This window comes from Nelumbo lutea, chromosome 1, assembly GCF_056320005.1.
Source record: "Nelumbo lutea isolate HS-2025 chromosome 1, American lotus-T2T, whole genome shotgun sequence".
NCBI lineage: Eukaryota > Viridiplantae > Streptophyta > Magnoliopsida > Proteales > Nelumbonaceae > Nelumbo > Nelumbo lutea.
The window spans coordinates 155,535,388-155,556,231 of NC_142684.1; the positions used below are offsets into that span (position 1 = coordinate 155,535,388).

A 20,844-nucleotide genomic window follows, 5' to 3' on the forward strand; every position below is an offset into this window, starting at 1 on the left:
CTTGGAGAAATTCCTGTTCCAGAACAGGAATGAAATTTCTGGTTCCCTGGAATAACACACTAGTGTTTAGCAATTTGTTCCTTAAGAGCAAATTTCTATTCTAAAAGAAACAGAAACAACGTTTGGATATGCTGTTAATTTTAAGATTAGTTTTTCAAATCCATACTTGAATAGAGGAAGTTCAAATCTAATACATTTTTACAATAAGAAAGCAAATTGCATGTCAAACAGAGATAATGAACATAAAAAATAAGCAAGGGTTAAAAAGTCGAGAAATGAACTAAGCAAGGAGTGAAGGCCCTTATACGTGCGGCGGAAAGGTGAAGATTGATTGCAAGAAAACCGGCTGAGAAACGCAGCCGATCGAATGATTGCAGCCTGGTCTAAGCTCTGCAAAGGCTTAAGAGTGCGTCGGCGATAGGAAGGAGAATACGACTAAGCTTGACTAGGGCTTTCTTATGGCCAAAAGGTTGTGAACCGGCAGAAATGCAGAATGATGCCAAACGGAGCCTTAGTGGAATATAATGGAGAGAAATAAAAAGTCCCTATATATGAGTTTACGTTAAAGAATAGGATGATCATTAAGTAGCAGTCCGAGTGATATTTTGTTGCCAAATTCACAAATTGGGAAAATTCAGTCATGGAAAAGTGCTAGAACACCCAATGTGTATTTCACTTTTTATATTAGAATGGATGTGGATACTGCACATGTGGCAGCCTCAACAAATGTTTAATGCTATAAAATGTATGGGTTCAACTATGATATGGAAAAGATATGATATCCAAAAAGCAACTGATCAATAAATTGGAATCATAAATGTAGTAGTGAATCAGGTGTTATTTATCAAAATTTATGGGTGGGTTTTGATTGGTCAAAACTCTTTCCATATCATATCTTTTTGGCATCATAGATTTTCCCATGTTAAAGCAAAGTGATCATTATATTGACCACATAAGCTTGGCATGCATAAGTTTTTGTTAGATTGGCATGATGACCTGTTGTCAATTACTATTAGAGTTAACTGGTCAACTGTATCAGTCATGGTTTTTAAAACCAAACCGGACCCCCCGGTTACCGAGTCAAATGGTTCGACCATTCAACCCGAACGGTCGGCCCGTTCTAACAAAAATAAAAAATGAAAACTGGTAAAAACTTTTGAACGGTTTGAATGGTTAACTGCCCAGATCAGTGGTTTACTAACCAAAATCAATGGTTTTTATGGAAAATCCGGTTTTGGGGAAAACCAGAACTGGTCGTCTGACTGATTCCTGGTTTTTTTTGTCCAATCTGGTTTTGAAAATCATGGTATCTGTCTTATCTTAGAATGTGAAAAAAATAGTGAGAAAATTTCTTCATTTCAATCTAACATGAGCAATGAATGAAGATTTGAAAAGTAATTTTGTAAATCATTTGAGAGAGACATCTAATATTGGAACGATATAGAGAAGATTAACATGGCCCCATGCACAAATTGAAAAATGGTTTTGCCACACTTGAACGGGATGAGACAGCCTATTTAATTGAGAACAACAACCAAAACAGTCGTTGGATTGCCTGATTCTTACAAATGTTGATTTAGTCTAACTTATCCCAAGTATTTACAAGTGTTTTAATCTCTAATATTTATTGTTCCAAGCTTAAGCTTATTCTGATGTAAAATAGATTTAAAATGATGTAGAATCATAATCTTTTTTGTTTTTGAGTTTTTTTGAGTGAATTCAATGGTTGAACCTGATGGTTGAATCATTCAACTCATGACCCAGCTACCAAAACGGGTTTATATTTAGCTTGAGTCTTACTCTCACGACACTGCCCGAAATCTCCACTATATGTGAGTGGAGATGCGATTAGCAAGTTCACAACTACTTTGGGGTGGCCTTCAGACTTGAGAGACAAAACAAGCACAATAGGGCAAGTTATTATTGTTCATACAATACATATGAAAAGCATTATACTTTTGCAACTGGGGACGAAATAGGGGATAATATTCTTCACCCAACAACCAACGAGCATTAAGAAAAAGCTCAAAAGCCCCTCACGTACCAAATCTATTCTTGCACAAGCAATATTTTCCTCTTAATAAGATCTTTACAACCAAGATGGTAGAGTGTAGCAGACAATCATTTTCTATGTAGAATGGATGGTTTAAGAGTATACGATTTAGGAAGTTGGGTTTGGTGTTTAGTTATAACATGTTGGTTAGTGGCTGTTTTGAATCAATAATATGTGAACCATATTTGAAATCATAAGCTCACTTCCTTTCTTTTTAAAGTTTAAAATCTTGTCTATCCTTTGACCCTCTTCATTCTATAAGGAAATTCAAAATAAACTTCAATCACAAGCAGAGTTACATTGTTACCATCTTCAATTGCTGCATTAGTTTGAAAGAATGAGGGCTTTTCAGGATCTATCCGTCCATCTTGATCTTGACATTGGCCTTTTCAAAGTGTGCAGCCTTCTATATTGTCAAAGAAATGGGAGAAAATGAGATTCTAAAGCTTCACTGTGCATCCAAAGACAACAATTTGGGGACCTGCCTCATCCCCTATGGCTCAAATTTTAACTGGAATTTTCACACCAACTTCTGTGCATCAACTCTTTTCTGGTGCAACATGTTGTGCTTGTGCTTTGAAGTCTTTGTGGCAACCCGTTTCATGAATCTGTTCCGAATTAATTTGAGAAAAACACAAAGGCAAAAGGCACATCTCCCATGGTGGTATGGACCTAATCTATATTCATCTTATAAGTCCAAACTGAATATAAAGAGTTATGTATTTCAAGGGTTTTCTCTCTTGTACACAGTCTTAATCTTGTGAGAGACAAGTGAGACATTGGGTGTATTTGGTACACAACTCTGTATTTCTTCTCCATTGCCAATTTTATAGTGGATTTATGTTCCTCCTACGCCCATGAATGCAAGCTATAAGCTGAATTACGTAAATCTATGTATTTTCTGTACTTGTTTCTCTTTAACTTTACTTTTACTTTTAGTTTAGGTGCTATTCGAATATATTTTCTTAGGTTTTTCCGCAACACAACATGCGATAGAAGTCCTTGCATATTGACTATATTGTGTTCAAGGCCCTCACAAATATAGCTGCCTGCAAGCATGAACGATGTTACTGGCAAGTAAAGCAAGATGGACTGTATTTCAACAATGGTTCCAGTGATGTTTATGATTTCATGTATCCATGGGAAATGGATGAAGGGCTGCCACATTAGTCAATCAATGAACCATATTATTTTGAATGTTGTCTAACTTATCTAATATTCTCTAAAGTAGTCCTTTTATTAGGTGCCATTTAATAAGAACAGAATTAATGACTTAATTGAATGCCTTTCTTTTAGTGAATAAGTTGTCAAGGAGTGATGCTTAGGCTCCTTAATTGCTGAAATTGAATTTGGATTGATTATAAAGCAGAACCAAGCACTTGACACTCTTGAATTAATAAGAATTAGTAGCAAACAACGAGTTTATTTTCTTTGGCCGGTAGAAAACGAGTTCCCTATTGGTTCTTTCTAGTTAAGATGGAACACATCTCCGGGTTGTAAGATGGAGTCTGGATCTCCTGCCCACGAGAACCCTGCCCACATTTATCGCAATTATACATGGAGAACATCTCATCCTCTGCATAGTATTATGCAGAGGGAGATGTTCCCAATTCACGGGGATAGTATGGTGGGGGTAGACGTGGGCAAGAGATCCAGACTCAGTAAGATGTTATCAATGCATGGCTGCAAGTGTTGTAAAGAGGATTAGTTTAGGGTTGGGATTGGACCCAACTGCCAAAAAAAAAAAAAAAAAGCCTAAAGTCTTGGGCTTGAGACCAGCCCGAAGATTGAAAATCCAAATCCAACATGTGTAACTTTCAGACTAGATCAGTCTATCTAATCTATATTAAAACCACTCTAGTCTGTTCTAGTTTTTATACTAAAATGATTTTATCTGTTATGAGTATTTTTAAGACCATAATTTTCTTATTTAATTTGCTATTAGATTGTGATGTAGGCGCACATGGCAGGGCCAATGACATAGGCGTGCATAGCAGGCCCATGATGGCGACACGTGTCACAGGTTGGATCACATTCTGGTTGTCTGCTCATAGAAAACTCTAGGCAGGTTCAAGCATGCTTTTTAAAACTGACCCAAAGACCAAACCGGTCAGGGATCCGATTACTGGGTTGAACGGTCCGATCATTCGAACCAAACAGTCGGCCCGTTCTAACAAAAATAAAAATAAAAAATAGTCAACTGTTCAAACAATTAACTGCTCGGTTCAGTGGTTTGTTGACCAAAATCAATGGGTTTTAAAAAAAATCCAGTTTTGGGGAAAACCGAAGTCGATCACCTGATCGGTTCCTGGTTTTTCTGGTCCAACCATCTAGTCCGGTCCAGTTTTGAAAACAATGGGTTCAAGTATAAATAAATAGTGTCACTCCCTAAGTAAGCTATCTTGGCTTCTACTGCTCTAAGCTTTCCAGCTCTCTGGTGACCACGTCTGAGCTATCTCTACTCAGACCTCGTCCGATCTCTCGTTACGCCCTTGCTAACCCATTAGAGTGCCTTTTGACGTCTTTCTTTGCTCACAGGTCGAACCTTAAAGCCCTCGGACTCAATCAGCCCTCATCTACAGTGAAATTATATTATTTCCCTAAGCCCATCCTTGATAGCAACAGATTGTCTTCAAACCAGACCGGACTGGACACACTCCTATTCATAACCTCCACTAAAATTAATGCAAAACGTCTTTCAGTTCAGGTTAAATGACTTTAGATCTGTTTAGGCTGTGCGTCTGTTTTGGGTTGAATTGGGGGCTCGCGCCTGTTTTACAGTGGTTCCTTCTCATTTTCTTACTCTCTCCAAACTTAATCATTTTATTTTTTACTTGCAAAAAGCCCTACTAAAAAACAAATTAATAAAAGTAAAACCCCAAAAGAAATCTCAATAACTCATAACTTAGCTTCACGATCATAAGTAAGCTTCACGAATGAAGAGAATTTTTGTTCTTCACGAAAAATTGGAAATTTGATAGACCAGATAATGTCATCCTTAATTAAAAAAAAAGATTATTTCATGACTTCATCCTTTTTTTTTCATTTTTAGAATTCAGTCCCCCTCAGATTTGTTTTATTGATTTCCCAAATGTATTCCCCCCGGAAGTGGGACCCTTCTTTTTATTTTTTAAATCTAACTAGGTAATTTTGATGATTTCTTCACTCCGATCCATTGAAATCTATCCTCCAAAACAAATTCCTCTAAAAAATTGAGCTTGTGGGTTTTAGAAAGAAATAATTTAAGTGACTTTTTATTTTGGTCAACATGGAGGATTTCTCTAAGGGGGTGTTCTTTTTTTGGATTTTGAGAGGGGAGAAAGTTGGTCAATGGGATTTTGATTCCTATTGACCAAGAATCCCATGTTCATTTTTCAGATTAATGTGGGGACCAAGGAAAGTTTATTTTTTTTGGTAGGTAAGTGATACTCATCTCCTAAGTGGGTAAATAACTTTCCCACCTAGGAGGAAAGTTGCTAACACTTGAATAGGACAAAAATACTCCTTTTAATAATAGGTTTTTATGACTACAATGATCATTATCTTATTTATATGAGAAATAAAAGAACATGGATAAATGCACTTGCCCGGGTAAGTGTTTCCCAGGAAAACTTACCCAGGTGAATAACTTATCGAAAAGTGAACAGGGTCTAAGTTTTTTTGGGAAGTGTGTAAATAAAAACATGTACAATAAAAATACAGGGTTTAGAAATATCATTTGCAATTTTGCACTCTTTCCAAACTAAGCTTGCTCCATTTGGAAAGAATGCAAATACAAATGTGCAAGGTTCATGAAAATGATTACACTGAATATATTTGTATTTGTATTCTTAGACTCTGTTTGAAAAGAGTGCAAATACAAATATGTAAGGCTCAGTTTGGAAGGAATACAAGTACAAAAATGTACAATACAAATATATAGAAAATAATATGAAATACAAGATTTTGCACTCTACATATTTGTATTTGTATTTCTTCCAAACTGAACCAAACTACAAATACATACAAAACAATACAAAATACAAATATGCACAATGCAAATACATACACACAAGGTTTTGCACTCTATATATTTATATTTTGTAATCTTTTCAAAGTGAGCCCTAATTTACTATTTTATTTCTTATTTACATCGCTTTTACTCTTATTCTCAGCGAAAAAGCCTTTACTGTGCTTTTTTAATCCATATTTGACGAAAGGAAACAAAAACAATGATGGAGAGTGGTTGGTTTGGGCGTTGCAACAAAAGTGATTTATTGCAACCTGCAAATGAGAGAGAGATGCAAAGTGATTGCGGTTTGGGCGTTGTAACAAGAGACAAACCCGAAAACGATTTATAACTGCAAAACTCCCCATAGTGTTGCAGAAGTAAGAGAAAGGGAAAGAATGAGTTTGTTACAAAAGTAGCGTCAGAGAGGAAGAAAGCAAGTGTGAGGACGAATAGGAATGGTCTTGGGGCGATTCAGTCCTAAAAAAATGTCAAAATTTTATTATGCACACTATATATTTTCTCATGGATGCATATCTTGTGAAAAATGATAATCATATTGCAGAACCCAACACAGACACTATCTTGAAGGTATATATGAAGTAGCAGAGACTCTTGGGTCAAATCCTGCAGCCAGAAAAAAACTCATTCTTCATATATAAGTGGTTTAGTTTAGTGGAATACTAAATAAGAACCCTAATTAATGTTATTACCATCTGAAACTACCACAAACCAATAAATTCAATGGATGCATAGGCACATGCGTTAACGTAAAGGTTTTAAGAATCATTCCACTTTTCCATTAAGGGAAGCTTAGCTTTCAATCAGAAATAATAACGCATTATTGATCACTTGTTTTCATTGCTCTATAAATCAAAGGAAGATGAAGCACCAATCCACCACCACCGTGCATGATCAGATCACATATTGCACATTAATTTCACAATATTGATCGGTCGATCGATCATGGGTTCTTCCAAAAGTAGTAACTTTCTCATCGTCATTTCCTTGTTCTTGGCACTGTCAATGATGACGACTGGTGTTAGAGGTATGTATCATGTTTACGTTTACAATATGTTGGGAGAAAACGAAAATCTCTGGGTTCATTGTTCATCCAAAGATGATGATCTGGGGATTTATTTGGTGCCCTATCAAGGCGACTTCCATTGGAAGTTCAATATTAACATCTTCAGGACTACGCTTTTCTCCTGCGACTTAGCAAAGAAGACGGTCAGTGGCCATTTCGTGATTTTTGATGCCAAGAGAGATGGTGGCCATAAGTGCAAGGATCACCAGTGCATCTGGCACGTTAAGAAGGATGGTATATATTTCTACAATGGCTATACTATGGCGGATGAGTTGATGTTTCGCTGGCCATGACTACTCGTAAGTTGCAGAATTTAATTACCAATATAATACACCAAATTAAATAAGAATTTAATTACTACTTCTGGTTATTCAACTAAATAATGTTGTTTTGTTGTGATAATTATATTGTTCATGGTGAGAAGCTGGATATGTAATTGTTTCATCTGTTGAATGAAATTAAATTTGCCTGAACACTACTTTTAATATATAAATTGCTAAGTGTTCTTGTTGTGTTTAATTCCTATATATTGTTTTAATAAATCCATCCTCTCCCATGATCAGACATGGAGGGTTGTTTTTTTTTATCATCTTTGGGGGTTCTTCTATACCCTTTTTTTTTCTAGTGCAACATGCAACATTTGAAGTCCATACATACACTTGAATCAGTTTTCCAGTAAATATGAGTTCAGCAATGGATGGGAGCAATGATTGTGAGCAAAGAAAATGTAATCGGAAATAGTAAAAGTGGATTTTGGTTTTCGTGCATGCTTATTATTTGGGGAGAAATTATTTTTTAAAGTTTCTACAAATTAGGAGTTTTTTCACTATTATGCTGATGTAAAACCTAGTGATGCCTATTTGTCATAAATGTAAAGGGAACTAAATACATACTTAATTACCATGATTTTACTGGTAATTTTTGCGATTTATGGGGCATTTTGGTAAAACTAATTCCAATGTCCCAGAAAGAAAAAAAAGATCTTAAAGTGTGGTTCTAAACCTTGAATAGCCAAAATTTGCTTCTTTGCTTTTTCTGTTATCTAAATGCAGTTTTTAACTGTTTCGTCAATACTTGAATGTAATAAAATGGTTTCTTTTTTTTTTTTTTTTCTTTTGATAGATAAAAAATGGGTTTGGATAGATGATTGCATAAAATAACTTTTTTTAACCCCGTCTGGTGCTATCCAAGAGCAGCATATGAATAAACTAATGAGTTGGATGAGCTGTAGTCAAAGGTCCCAAGGTGGATCATTGAGAAGGATTACTCTGATGTTAAAGTGGTGTTTGGCATCCATGTCGTTGCTTTTGAGCCATTGTCTGAGAAGATGGTTCTGTATCAATGAGAGTTTGTTGTATATGACTCCCTTTTTTTGTTTGACACCGATGTTGCCATATAGAATATTTTATGAGCAAACAACACTCATTTTGTTTGGTACCGGTGCTGTATAATCGTTCTCAGCTTTGGTCTACATTATCCAACGCTTTAGATGATGCCACATCATTGTAACGTTGGCAGCAATGGTTCCAAAAATGAGAAAATATTAAATTTGATGTTGTCTTAAATCACACCTTCCTAATTTTCAAGGTGTGGTATAAGGCAACGTTTTTTTCTAAAAAAGTGGAATCAAACATCTTGCCATGACACCGATGTGACACCATTTTCTGGGTCAATGGCATCAATGCCAAACACAGCATTTTGTACAAACTGAAGAACCAAGAGAGCAAGTGAGCTAGAGTGCCTAGTGAGTTGAGGTAGCAAGAGTGCAAAGAAGATCTCACCTTGGGTGCGAAGAACGGGTCAACCTTGGGGGTCCAACCATTGATCCATTCGACCCAGTCACTAGATTGCGGGTTGCATACTTAATGCATGTGCAAACTTTCGAGGCCATAACTTTGCACTCCAATGTTCAATTCATGAGGTGATCTTTTTTTTTTTTTGGGGTTCATCACTTATCTTTTTATTTTCTGAATCTAACTTGGTAATTTTAATGATTTCTTCACTATGATCCATTATAATCTATCCTTCAAAACAAACTCCTCTAAAAAATTGAGCTTGTAGTTTTTAGATAGAAAATAGTGGAGGTGCCTTTCTTTGCAAGGGTTGGAATGGAACCGTCAACCCGTTGACCCGGTCCCTAGCTAAAAACTGTTGAATCGGTCAATGACCCATTGATCCGAGCTATCAAACCATCAATCTGTTGACCCATTCAATGGTTTTTGTCCATTTTTTAATTGAGAATCATCTAGGCAATTGGTTTCGTTTTATCCTAATCTCGATCCTAGCAAAAATTGGTTAAATTGGTCAATGACCTATTGACCTAGGTGGTTGAACCGTTGACCCATTCAATGGTTTTTGGTTGTTTCTTTTTTAAATTTTGTTGTCAGAATAGGCCATCTGTTTGAACCAAACAGTCAAACCGTCAACTTGAAAACTGATGGCCAGAACGATTCCGTTTTCAAGTCATATGAGTCACACGCTCAAATGACATAACATGTATGATACTGCTTAATGGACCTCACGCACTCAATTTTTTGCCTATAATTTTTGTTGTCAGAACGGGTCATCCATTTTTTTTTAATTAGGAACTGTCTAGGCAACTAGTTCCGTTTTACCCCAATACCGGTCCCTGGCAAAAAAACGTTGAATCGGTCAACAACCCATTGACCCAAGTGGTTGAACCATCAACTCATTGACCTGTTCAATAGTTTTAGTTATTTTTTATTATTTTTAATTTTTGTTGTCAGAACGGGCCTTCTGTTTGAATCAGATGGTCAAACCATTGACCCAAAAATCAGTGGCCAGAATGGTTCCATTTTCAGGTCGTATGAGTTACACGCTTGAATGGCATAACATGTATGATACTACTCAATGGACCTTACACACTCAATTTTTTGCTTGTAATTTTTGTTGTTAGAATGGGTCGTCTGTTCGAACTAGACGATTGAACCCTTGACCTAAAAACTGGTGGCCAAAATGATTTCGTAATTTTTTGTTGTTAGAATGGGTCATCTGTTCAAACCGAACAGTTGAACCATCAACCCAAAAAATGGTGGCCAGAAAGGTTCCATTTCTGCGTCGTATGAGTCACACACTCGAATGACATAACACGTATGATACTACTTAATGGACCTCACAAACTCAATTTTTTACTTATAATTTTTGTTGTCAGAATGGACTATCTGTTCAAGACGGATGATCGAACCATCGACCTGAAAACCGGTGGTTAGAACGGTTTCGTAATTTTTTGCTTGTAACTTTTGTTGTCAAAACAAGCCATCTGTTCGAACCAGACAGTCAAACTATCGGTTGTCAAAACGTTATTAACAACATTTATTAATAATAGTAAGTAATTATATAATCATTGATGATAGTTTTAATAATATTATTTAGTTATTTTATTATAACAATAATTATTAAATTTATGAATAGGATTTTTTAACAATATTCATTAAATTAATAATTACCAAAATTAATTTAAATTAACAGTATATATTAGTAATAGTCAATAATTATAATATTTTATTAAATAATCAACCAGATGATCGAACCGTTGATCCGAAAGCTGGTGGTTAGAACAGTTTTGTAATTTTTTGCTTAATTTTTGTTGTCAAAACGGGTCGTCTGTTCAAATTGGGCGGTCGAACCATCAGTTGTCAGAACGTTATTAACAACATTTATCAATAATAGTAAGTAATTATACTGTTTACATATAAAATCATTAATGATAGTTTTAATAATATTATTTAGTTATTTTTAATATAATAGTAATTATTAAATTTATGAATAGGATTTATTAACAATATTCATTAAATTAATAATTACAAAAATTAAATTAAATTATCAGTATTTATCAGTAATATTTAGTAATTATTAAATTAAATACTCAATAGTAAATATCTAGTTATTAACAATATTTATAATAACAATAATTATTAATTATAATCATTAATTATATATTTTTAAATTAATGTAATAATCAGTAATTATTAAATTATTAAAATAATGTAATAATTACTCTCACGTGGCATCTACTCAAATGAGTAGATTCCATTTCTTGGTTGAAGAGAGCATCCATTTCGTATTAATATATATATATATATATATATATAAAAGATGACTTAAGTGCATGATTACTTTGATCAAGGTGGTGAAGTTCTTTAAGTCTCTTTGGAAATGTGTAAATACAAATATGTAGATTACAAATACAAGGTTTAGAAATATCAATATGTAGAAGACACGTCCCCAGCATGTCTTCCACGAAGCCAGTCAAATTGCTGCTAATTGGTTAATTCATGCAACTAGTCAAGGTTCAATGTCCATTGCCAGTGGTCTCCCAAAGTCTCTTCCTTATATTTTGATGATGGGCATTTTGGTCACCCCGCTCAACTTATGGCACATGGACTCTGTTGTTAGCACAGCGTTCAAGTCAGTAGGATAGCTCAACAAGTCAACATGTGACACCCAACATCAGGTGGGCAGCCGAGCTGGGTGCGTACTAGGGCCATTGCCAACACGAGCTCACCTAAACTGCTCTGCGTGAACACCCCCACAAGCACCATTACCGCAATCATAAGAACAACTCACCAAACTATGTGCCACAAGACCCATGGGCGACTTGTAATCGCCGCGTGAATCTAGCAACTGACACACCAGCATGCCTTAAACTACGAAAACAGCTCCGCCAGAGACTTAGGGGCGTTGCCTAATGGCACTTGAACCTCAGATAAACTATAAAAGGACCCCAAATCTACCAAAAAGAGTATGCACACTGAAGCACTCAAGCTCTCTCACACATTCTCACGAAATTCCCTTTCCAACTTAAGCATCGGAGTGTTCTCCTAGGTAAAAGCTACCTAGACACTCTTATCCTTCTTTCTTTACAACTCTTTCCAGCTTGGATGTACAGACACCAACTTTTGGGCGTTGTAACAATAGACAAACGCGAAAACAATTTAAAACTGCAAAACTCACCATAGTGATTTCTTCCAACTTTGCAAATATGAGAGAGAGTGAAATTGTTGAAAGGATCAAAACAGATGCCAAGTAGAGAGAATGGGTTTGTTACAAAAGTAGCGTAAGAGAGGAAGAAAGCAAGTGTGAGGAATAGGAATGGTTTTAGGGCGGTTCAGTCAAAATTTTATTATGTTCTCACTGTTTTTCAACTCAAAAAAAAAAAACTCACTGTTTTAACAGATACTCACGGATGCATATCTTGAAGGTATATATATATATATATATATATAGATATCAAGTAGCAGAGTCTCGGGATCAAAAATTAAAATTATATATGTAAGAATTAGTAGTAATTATAACAATGAGTTATATGCAACTTCTTGTTTCGTTCTCCCTATATTCAATTGAGTTCCTCATTTCTACCTTTAGTAATTAAACTGATCGTTTGAGTTTGAAAAGCTTACAATTCTAAAACGTCTCTCCCCATCTAACTTTGAATTTACTTGTTTGTTTATTTCATCAATCAAAATTATCATCTCCAAACAACAAGCTGGTGGTTGTTTAATTTGTATATGTCTAGCTAGTTTAATTATACCTTGATTCAAATTTGATTCATTATTATTTGGATAATCAAATTTTGATTGAATTTGGATTCAAATCCATCAGATTTGAATTGAATTTGGATTGCAATATAAAATATTGAACAACATTTTAATAACTTAAACTAAAAGAATGGCCAAAATAATATTATTTATAAAATGAATTAGAAATGACTTTTATACTGCATATATGTATATCATCAATAAAATGAATTGAAAATTACTTTTAAACATATACATCATCTGAAACTGTTTAATTTCCAGCCAGGAAAAGTATAAGAGAATCCCAAAAATAAAAATAAAAGGAAAGTTAAGTGGATTAGGGAAAATCCAAATAAGAACCCTTATTAATGGTATTACCATCTAAAACTACCACAAGCCAACAACAGCATGCATTTACCAGTAAAGGTTTGAAGAATCATTCCACTTTTCCAGTAAGGGAAGCTTATCTTTCAATCAGAATATAATCAATATCCCATTGTTGATCACTTCTTTTCACTGCTATAAATCGAAGGAAGATGAAGCGCACCAACTTCACCACCGTGATCATTGCACATTAATTTCACAATATTGATCGATCATCAATCATGGGTTCTTCCAAAATTACTTACTTGCTCATCGTCTTTTCCTTGTTCTTGGCCCTGTCAATGATGACGACTGGTGTTAGAGATATATACCATGTTTACATTTACAATATGTTGGGAGAAAACGAAAATCTCTGGGTTCATTGTTCATCCAAAGATGATGATATGGGGATTCATTTGGTACCCTATCAAGGCGACTTCCATTGGAAGTTCAATGTTAGCATCTTATGGAAAACGCTTTTCGCCTGGCTATACTATGGGGGATGAGTTGATGTTTCGCTGGCCATGAGTACTCATCAGTGACTCATAAGTTGCAGAATTTACCAATATAATACAGCAAAATAAATAAGAATTTACTAGTTCATGTTAAGCAATAAGCACCACAGATCAATTTAGTAGTTCTGTTGTATTCAACTAATTAATGTCGTCTTAATTGCTGTGATAATATTGTTGATGCATGGTAAGAAGTTGGATATGTAATTGTTTCATCTGTTGAGTGAAATTAAATTTGACTGAAGACTACTTTTAATAAATTGTTGTTCTTGTTGTGTTTAATTCCTATATATTATTTTAATTTAAACTATTGCTTGATAATTAAATTAATGAATTCATCCTCTCCCATGATCAGAATTCAGACATGGAGGGTTGTTTTCTTTATGATCTTTTGGGGTTATTCTACCCTTTTCCTAATGCAACATGCAACATTGGAAGTCCATACACTTGAACCACACTTACCGGGCGTTTGGTAAAACTATTGCTTGATAATTAAATAAGCAAACTAGACTCTTTATAGCCAAAGTTTGCTTATTTGCTTTTCTGTTTTTAAAATTTAAATTTGAACTGTTGCAATACATGAATGGTTTCTTTTTCTTTTGATAGCCAAAGTTTGCTTAAACGGTTGCAAACTTATTTTAATCCCAAGTGGTACTGTTCGAGTTGAGGTGGACGAGCAATAGACGAGTACATTAGTAATTATTAAGTTGGATTTGACCACTTAAATACAAATCGTCAAAGCGCCAAAGTGGACCGGATCCCTGGGAGGAGCACTTTGATGCTGAAGTCAGTAACAAGAATGGGGAGGTCAACTAGACTAAGCTGCACTGAATGAGAAGAGCTAACTGTATGAGCTAAAGGGCTAAGAGTACAAGTGAACTAGAGTGCACTTGATGAGTTGAGGTACCAATCTCACTTTGGGCAGTATGCCCTTATATAGGCGCCCAAAAGAGGAGTTCAAATCAGCCCCGCACAAGATTGCCCCCCACAACGTCCCACAGCACATTCCCACCATGTATTGGGAATATCTCCCGATGATGACATCATCATTTCTGGTATTACCATTGGGAGATGTTCCCAATACACGGCAGGGATGTGCTATGGGACGTTGTGGGGGGCAATCTTGTGGGGAGCTGATTTGATCTCCCAAAAGAGTAGTGCTCCTCGCTCATAGGTTGCACGCTAGCTTGTTGGTGAATTCGACTTCCGTCAGGCCTTACATTGGGAATATCTCCCTTTATTTCATAGGGAGATATTTCCGATACAAAGTTGCAAAAGACTATTGGGACAGTGTGAGCACGGGCTTGCCTTGACCGGAGCCGATCTCATTGTTGGCAGAATGAGGAGGTCGAAAACTGTTGTGCTGACCTTTTGACGATTGGATGAGGCTGAGTCAGCATTCGCCACATGTCCTACCTTGTCCAAGAAGTGCAATGTTCCTCCACATTAGCTTGTTGCCAAGTTGGCTTAGCCTTTGGCATCAAAGGATGCCACATCACTACTTGGTTCACCCAGGTTCTCATCTTGACCATGCGGCATTCCTCAACTCGTTGACTTGTTAGATTTTGATTGATTCTCATGGCAGTCTAACCAAGACTTGATTTATGACCACATCACCAAGCATGCCCAATAGAGGGGTTGCCACCATTAAATTTTATTAATAATTTTATAAAAATGCATAAGAGGAAAAACATAAAAGCCTTACCCCTCTAAAAAGCTATATGGAAAGATTTCCTGCTCACAATTAAATCGTAATAAATACAAAGACGACCAGATCATAACTAAAGAATTTGTTACATCTTGAAAAGGGAAGACCAACCGTACATAGCCTGCCATGAGAATGAGCTTAATAATGATCGATAAATCCAATGTTTTAAAAAACAATCTGGAATCAGAATCATTCTGACCATTGGTTTTTGGGTTGATAATTTGATCGTCTGGTTCGAACGGACAGTTCATTTCTATAAAAAATTTAAAACAATAATTAAAATAAAAAATGGCCAAAAAATATTGAATGGATCAAATGGGTCAATCACCTAGACCAACAGGTTGTTGACCAATTTAATGATTTTTGGCCAAGTGAAACCGATTGCCTAGACGGTTGGTAGGTTGAACAATCCGACCGTCTGAACCAACGACGATTCAAAAGCCATGGATAAATCAGCACTTCAGCAGTTTCTTCACTCTGACTAGAATTGCACGCCATATTTTTCAATTGCCAATACATCTGCCACACTGAGTTAGCTTCCCCAATTCATCATCAAACAAGAGTCAAAAGTCAGCACATATAAATAGAAATACTGTAAACCAAATACAACATAATTGACAAAAAGAAACCAAATCCGTTTCTCTTTTTTTTTTTTTAATTATTACAAAGCATAGCTTTCCCTGACAAGCATAATAATGAGTGCAAATGATGAGCTTTCAAGTTTCATTGCAAAGGATGTAAGCTTAACAACTTGAATATAATTGTTCCTAAGCTGCCCTCAGTCTTTTATGAGAAGTGGGGTGGGTTTTGTTAGCAGATGACTTCAACTTTGCTTTTGATCATGAGAACAATCGGCATCAAGCCTGCCTCTTGCATGTTCAAAGTTTGAGTCCACGTTGGCATCAAGGCAGTAGTAATTCATCAACGCCAAGCCTGTAATCAAGTTCTTCGGCCTTAAGACTGTATTCATCTCTCTCGGTTTTAAGCTTGCTTTTTCTATATCAGGGTTAGTTCTCATCCCACCTTCATCCTGTAATCAATACTTTTATTTATCTTCAAATCCTGCTATCATAGAAAGGAGGCATAGAAAACTAGGGAATCTGGTGGCATCTATTCACGTTCAACAATCTTTTTTAGAGGGAATCCTTGATGGAAGGCATCATAGGCTTCGGGTTTTTAGGCAACAGGTAGAAGTGAGTCAATTAGGCCAATAACTCGAAAGATGAACGGTATCCCATCTCATTTCCTATAATTCTCCACGTCTCCAACCTGCAACATTCTCTCATAACAGGTGGTGATCACAGCTCCATCACAACACGTGGCAAATACACATGCTTCCACCTATAAAATACTAGCCCATGGTTTTCTTGAACCGATAGCATTGGCTTTCTTAATTACTGACAGGCCATACATTTCTTAATACAAGTGGCAGCTATTTAACTTGGGCACTCAAATAATCATTCTCTCCATAAAATATACATATGTATGGTTTGCACTTATATTTCTATATCCATCGTCTTGGAGATACTACCAATATGAAAATACTTTCATGGAATGCAAGAGGTTTAAACAACACTCAAATGCAGAGACATTTAAAATTCCTCTATCACAGACATAAACAGAATTCATGTTTATATTTGAAACTCGGATGTAAGAGGAAAATGCATTGAAATTCTATAAGTTCGCTCTTATGAATCATTGTTTGGTAAAGATTGTCGGCAATTCAGGTGGTCTTCTCTACTTTTGGGATCAAAATATCACTCTCTCGATACTCTTCCAAAACTCCCATATTATGAAATTAAGAGTTGAGGATCTACTTCTAGTGTCATCTTGGTTTCTTGCTTTTTTTCTATGGTCATCCACAACGTGAACATAGAAGACAAATATGGGAAACCCTTCTTCAGTACGCTAGGCTTGAGAACAACCCTTGGATTTTAATTGGTGATATAAATGTTATATGTGTTCAAACAGACTATCACTCAAGAAGGAATTCTACTCCTCAATTATTGTCAATAATGCAAGAGGTTCTAGACAGATTTGCTCTTCAAGATCTGGGATTCATTGGACCCCCATATACATGGACCAATGGCCAAATGGGGCAAGATAAAGTTTTCGAAAGATTAGACAAGGCACTAGCAAGTGATCCTTGGCTATCGTTATTTCCCAACTCCAAGATATTGCACCTCTCAATGATCCACTCTGATCACAACCTAGTTTTACTCGATACATCCATGAAAGTAGATCGTGGTAAGTCCCAATTCCAATTTTTATCCATATGGGCAAATCATGATGATTGCAAGGGAATTATCCAATTAATATGGAAATAGACCTTAACAGGACCAATTGCATATAGAATAGTCCAAAAGCTTAAACTTTGCAGATCAAGTTTGAAGGAATGGAATATGAAGGTCTTTGAAAGAATTGAAGTTCAACTTCATTCAATCCAAAATGTTATTCGAGCTTTACAACAATTCTTAAAGTCTCCTGGAGAAAAGAAGGAATTGCTATATTTTCAATCACAATATGATGGCTGGCTTAAGAAAGAAAAACAATTTTGGAGACTTAAATTCAGGGAACTATGGCTCAAAGATGGTGATTGTAATATGGAATTTTTTCATCAAATGGTGAAACACAAGATAAGACATCAAGAGATAATGTGCCTTGGAGGAACAAACAACTCTTGGTTAACTAAAAGCCAGGATATCATGGAGACTTTTGAAAGGGAAGCTCAAAAAGTGGGTGATGTAATTGAGTTATTTACCAAGGAAGGGTTGAATAGCATCTCACTCCCAACTTTGACAGATGCTCAAATTCTCTCTCATGAGGCCTCCTACATGTGATGAAGTCAAAGAAGCATTATTTCAAATGAACCCACATAAGGCTCTGAGGCCTAATGGATATTCTGCTTTTTTCTATCAAAAGTTTTGGTCTTTCCTTGAACATGAGATTTACCAAATGGTTCTAGATTTCTACAACAATGAACATATACTAAAAGAAATAAACAATACCAATCTAGTCTTCATACCAAAAGTCAAATTTCCTGGGAAGCCAATGCAGTTCCATCCAATTAGTCTCTGCAATGTGTTATGCAAAATTGTCACAAAGTAGATGGTTAACAGGATAAAACCACTTCTCCAAAACATCATTGCTCCGAACCAAGCTGGTTTTCTAAAAGAAAGATAGATTTCAGATAACATCCTACTTGCCAAGGAGATCATATACTCAATGAGAAATCAACGCAAAGGTAAGCGTTGGATTGCTTTACAAATAGATATGTCAAAGGCTTTTGATAGGATGGAGCGGTCTTTCATTATAAAGACGCTCAGTGCTATGAAGTTTCCATTCAAATGGTGTAATCTTGTTGAACAATGTATTTCAACACCTTCATATGTTGTCAAATTAAGAGGTTCAATAGGAAACTACTTCAAATTAAAAAGAGGCATTAGGCAAGTGGACCCAATATCCCTCTACCTCTTTATCATAGGCATGCAGGTGCTCACTTCACTACTGCAGGATGTATAAGCTTCAGGTCTTATCTCTGGTTATAAACTAAGGTGCTCAAATGTTTGCATTAGTCATTTGCTCTTCGTAGATGATTGTTTACTGTTTTGTGAAGCCACTCCTCAGTAGCTCTGAAATCTTAAGACCATACTAAATAGATTTGAAAAATTATCAGGCCAACAAATCAATCTCTCTAAATCAGGTATACTTTTTAGTAACAATATACATATAAGGCATAGAAGAATCTTATCTTCAATCATAGGTATTACAAATGTCAAGACCTACATGAAATACCTTGGCATCAAGATGGGGGGAAATAAGGTAGAAAAGGAGCAACAACAAGACTTGCTTCATAAGTTGAAACTTCGATTAGAGTCTTGGCAAGCAAAACTTCTCTCATAAGCAGGAAGGAGTATCTTAATACAATCAGTAGCTCAAGATGTTCCTATTTACACTATGAGCACAACTATTTTTCCAAAGTTCTTTTCACACTATGATAAATTGCACAGGAATAATTGGTGGACGGGCTCTCAAGATGGCTATAATTTTTATTCAATTTCATAGGCTAAGACAAAAATTGTTAATGGGCTAACATGGGCCAAATAAAAAATGGACTAAAATAGGGCCAGTAATAGCCTCAATGGGTCAATTGAAAATGCCTCTATGGGCTGGCTTCTTGAGCCAATATGAGAATGGGATAACAATGGTCAATAAGATTTGCAATGGGTCAACAAAGAGCCTGAATGGGAAAGACCAAAGAAGGGTCACTATGGGCCAAAACAAACATATGCCTCAATGGGCCCTTTTTTTTTTTAATTTTAAATAGGCCTTCATAGGCCAAAAGAATGTCTTAATAGGCCTTTAGTGGCATTTGATTACACTTTTCAAACGTCTGAATCTGAAAATATTGCTTTTTAGACACCACCTTTGTTTGGTGTTGCATCTGAAATAGGGTTTGAAAACTTTTTTCAGATATAAAATTTTTAGAATGAGGCTAGTCACTTAACACGTTCAGACGCATTTCAAACATGGCCAAGAGTCAAAACTACTCCTCCCCATTCGACCTCTCTTTCTCATCTTCATACATCTCTCTCTCTCTCTCTCTCTCTCTCTCTGTCTTCCCACCACCGCCGCTGCAAGTTGTAGCGATGACTCTCTCTCCCCTATCTTCCCGGTTCTCTCTCTCTCTCTCTACCCCTATCTTCCCACCACTGCCACCGCCGCTGCAACATGCAGCAACAGTGATTCAGTGAGTAATAATAATATTTTTATTAATTATTAATTATAAATTATAATTTTTTTATTAATTATTAATTATTTTAATATTTTTTATTAAACATTAATTATTTTTATTAAATTTACTTTATAAATTATTAATTATTTTTATTATATGGTAATTTTTAATTATTTCATTAAATTTTAAAAATTATTTTAATTTTTATTTGTGTAACTTATTAATTATTTTAATATTTTTATACTCATTAATTATTTTTTTTAATTTTAATCATTTCATTTATTAATTAGTAATTATTAATATTTTATTTTTTATTTGTATTGTTTCAATATTACTTTGAGATTGAAAATTATTTTTTATGAGATAATGCAAATTGAACTCAACATTTCCAAATAGTATGTTGTAGGGGTAAAATAGTAAAATGAGTAAATTTTAGATGATAAAGGGTTGATCCAACACAAACAAACTTATGGATTCAGATCCTCTAAAATGTAGAAAAGCATCTATGCCTCTTTTCAGATATCAGACACTTAATATATTTTTAACTTTTCAGATCTGAATTTCAAATTTATCAAACGCCACCTCAATGGGTTGAAAATGTAATGAGATGGCCGGATTCAGTCAGTGCAAGGATCGTTCGAACAGCCTTTATAGCCATGCATGGGAATATCTCCCCATGAAATAAAGCACATAAGTACGAAGATATTCGATCCTAATGTAAGGTTGTTAAGGCTGTTCGAATGGGTCTTACACTGACTGAAGCTGATTTTGAGCAACAATGGGCTGAATGGAAATAGAGCAGAATGTTTATTATGCAAAATAGCCAGAGCCGAGCGGTTTGAACTGGTTCGATGAATTGAA

At 35.5% G+C, this 20,844-nt stretch overlaps 1 protein-coding gene across 1 annotated transcript in view; it reads left to right on the top strand.

Moving 5' to 3' along the window:
• Positions 1–2,727, top strand: part of LOC148878563 (holliday junction resolvase) — a 45,409-nt gene extending 42,682 nt beyond the window's left edge. Inside the window, exon 10 of the mRNA XM_088956598.1 lies at positions 2,456–2,727. The gene's annotated coding sequence lies outside the window, so the exon portion shown is untranslated. The remainder of the gene's footprint in view (positions 1–2,455) is intronic.
• The last annotated feature ends 18,117 nt before the right edge of the window (positions 2,728–20,844 follow it).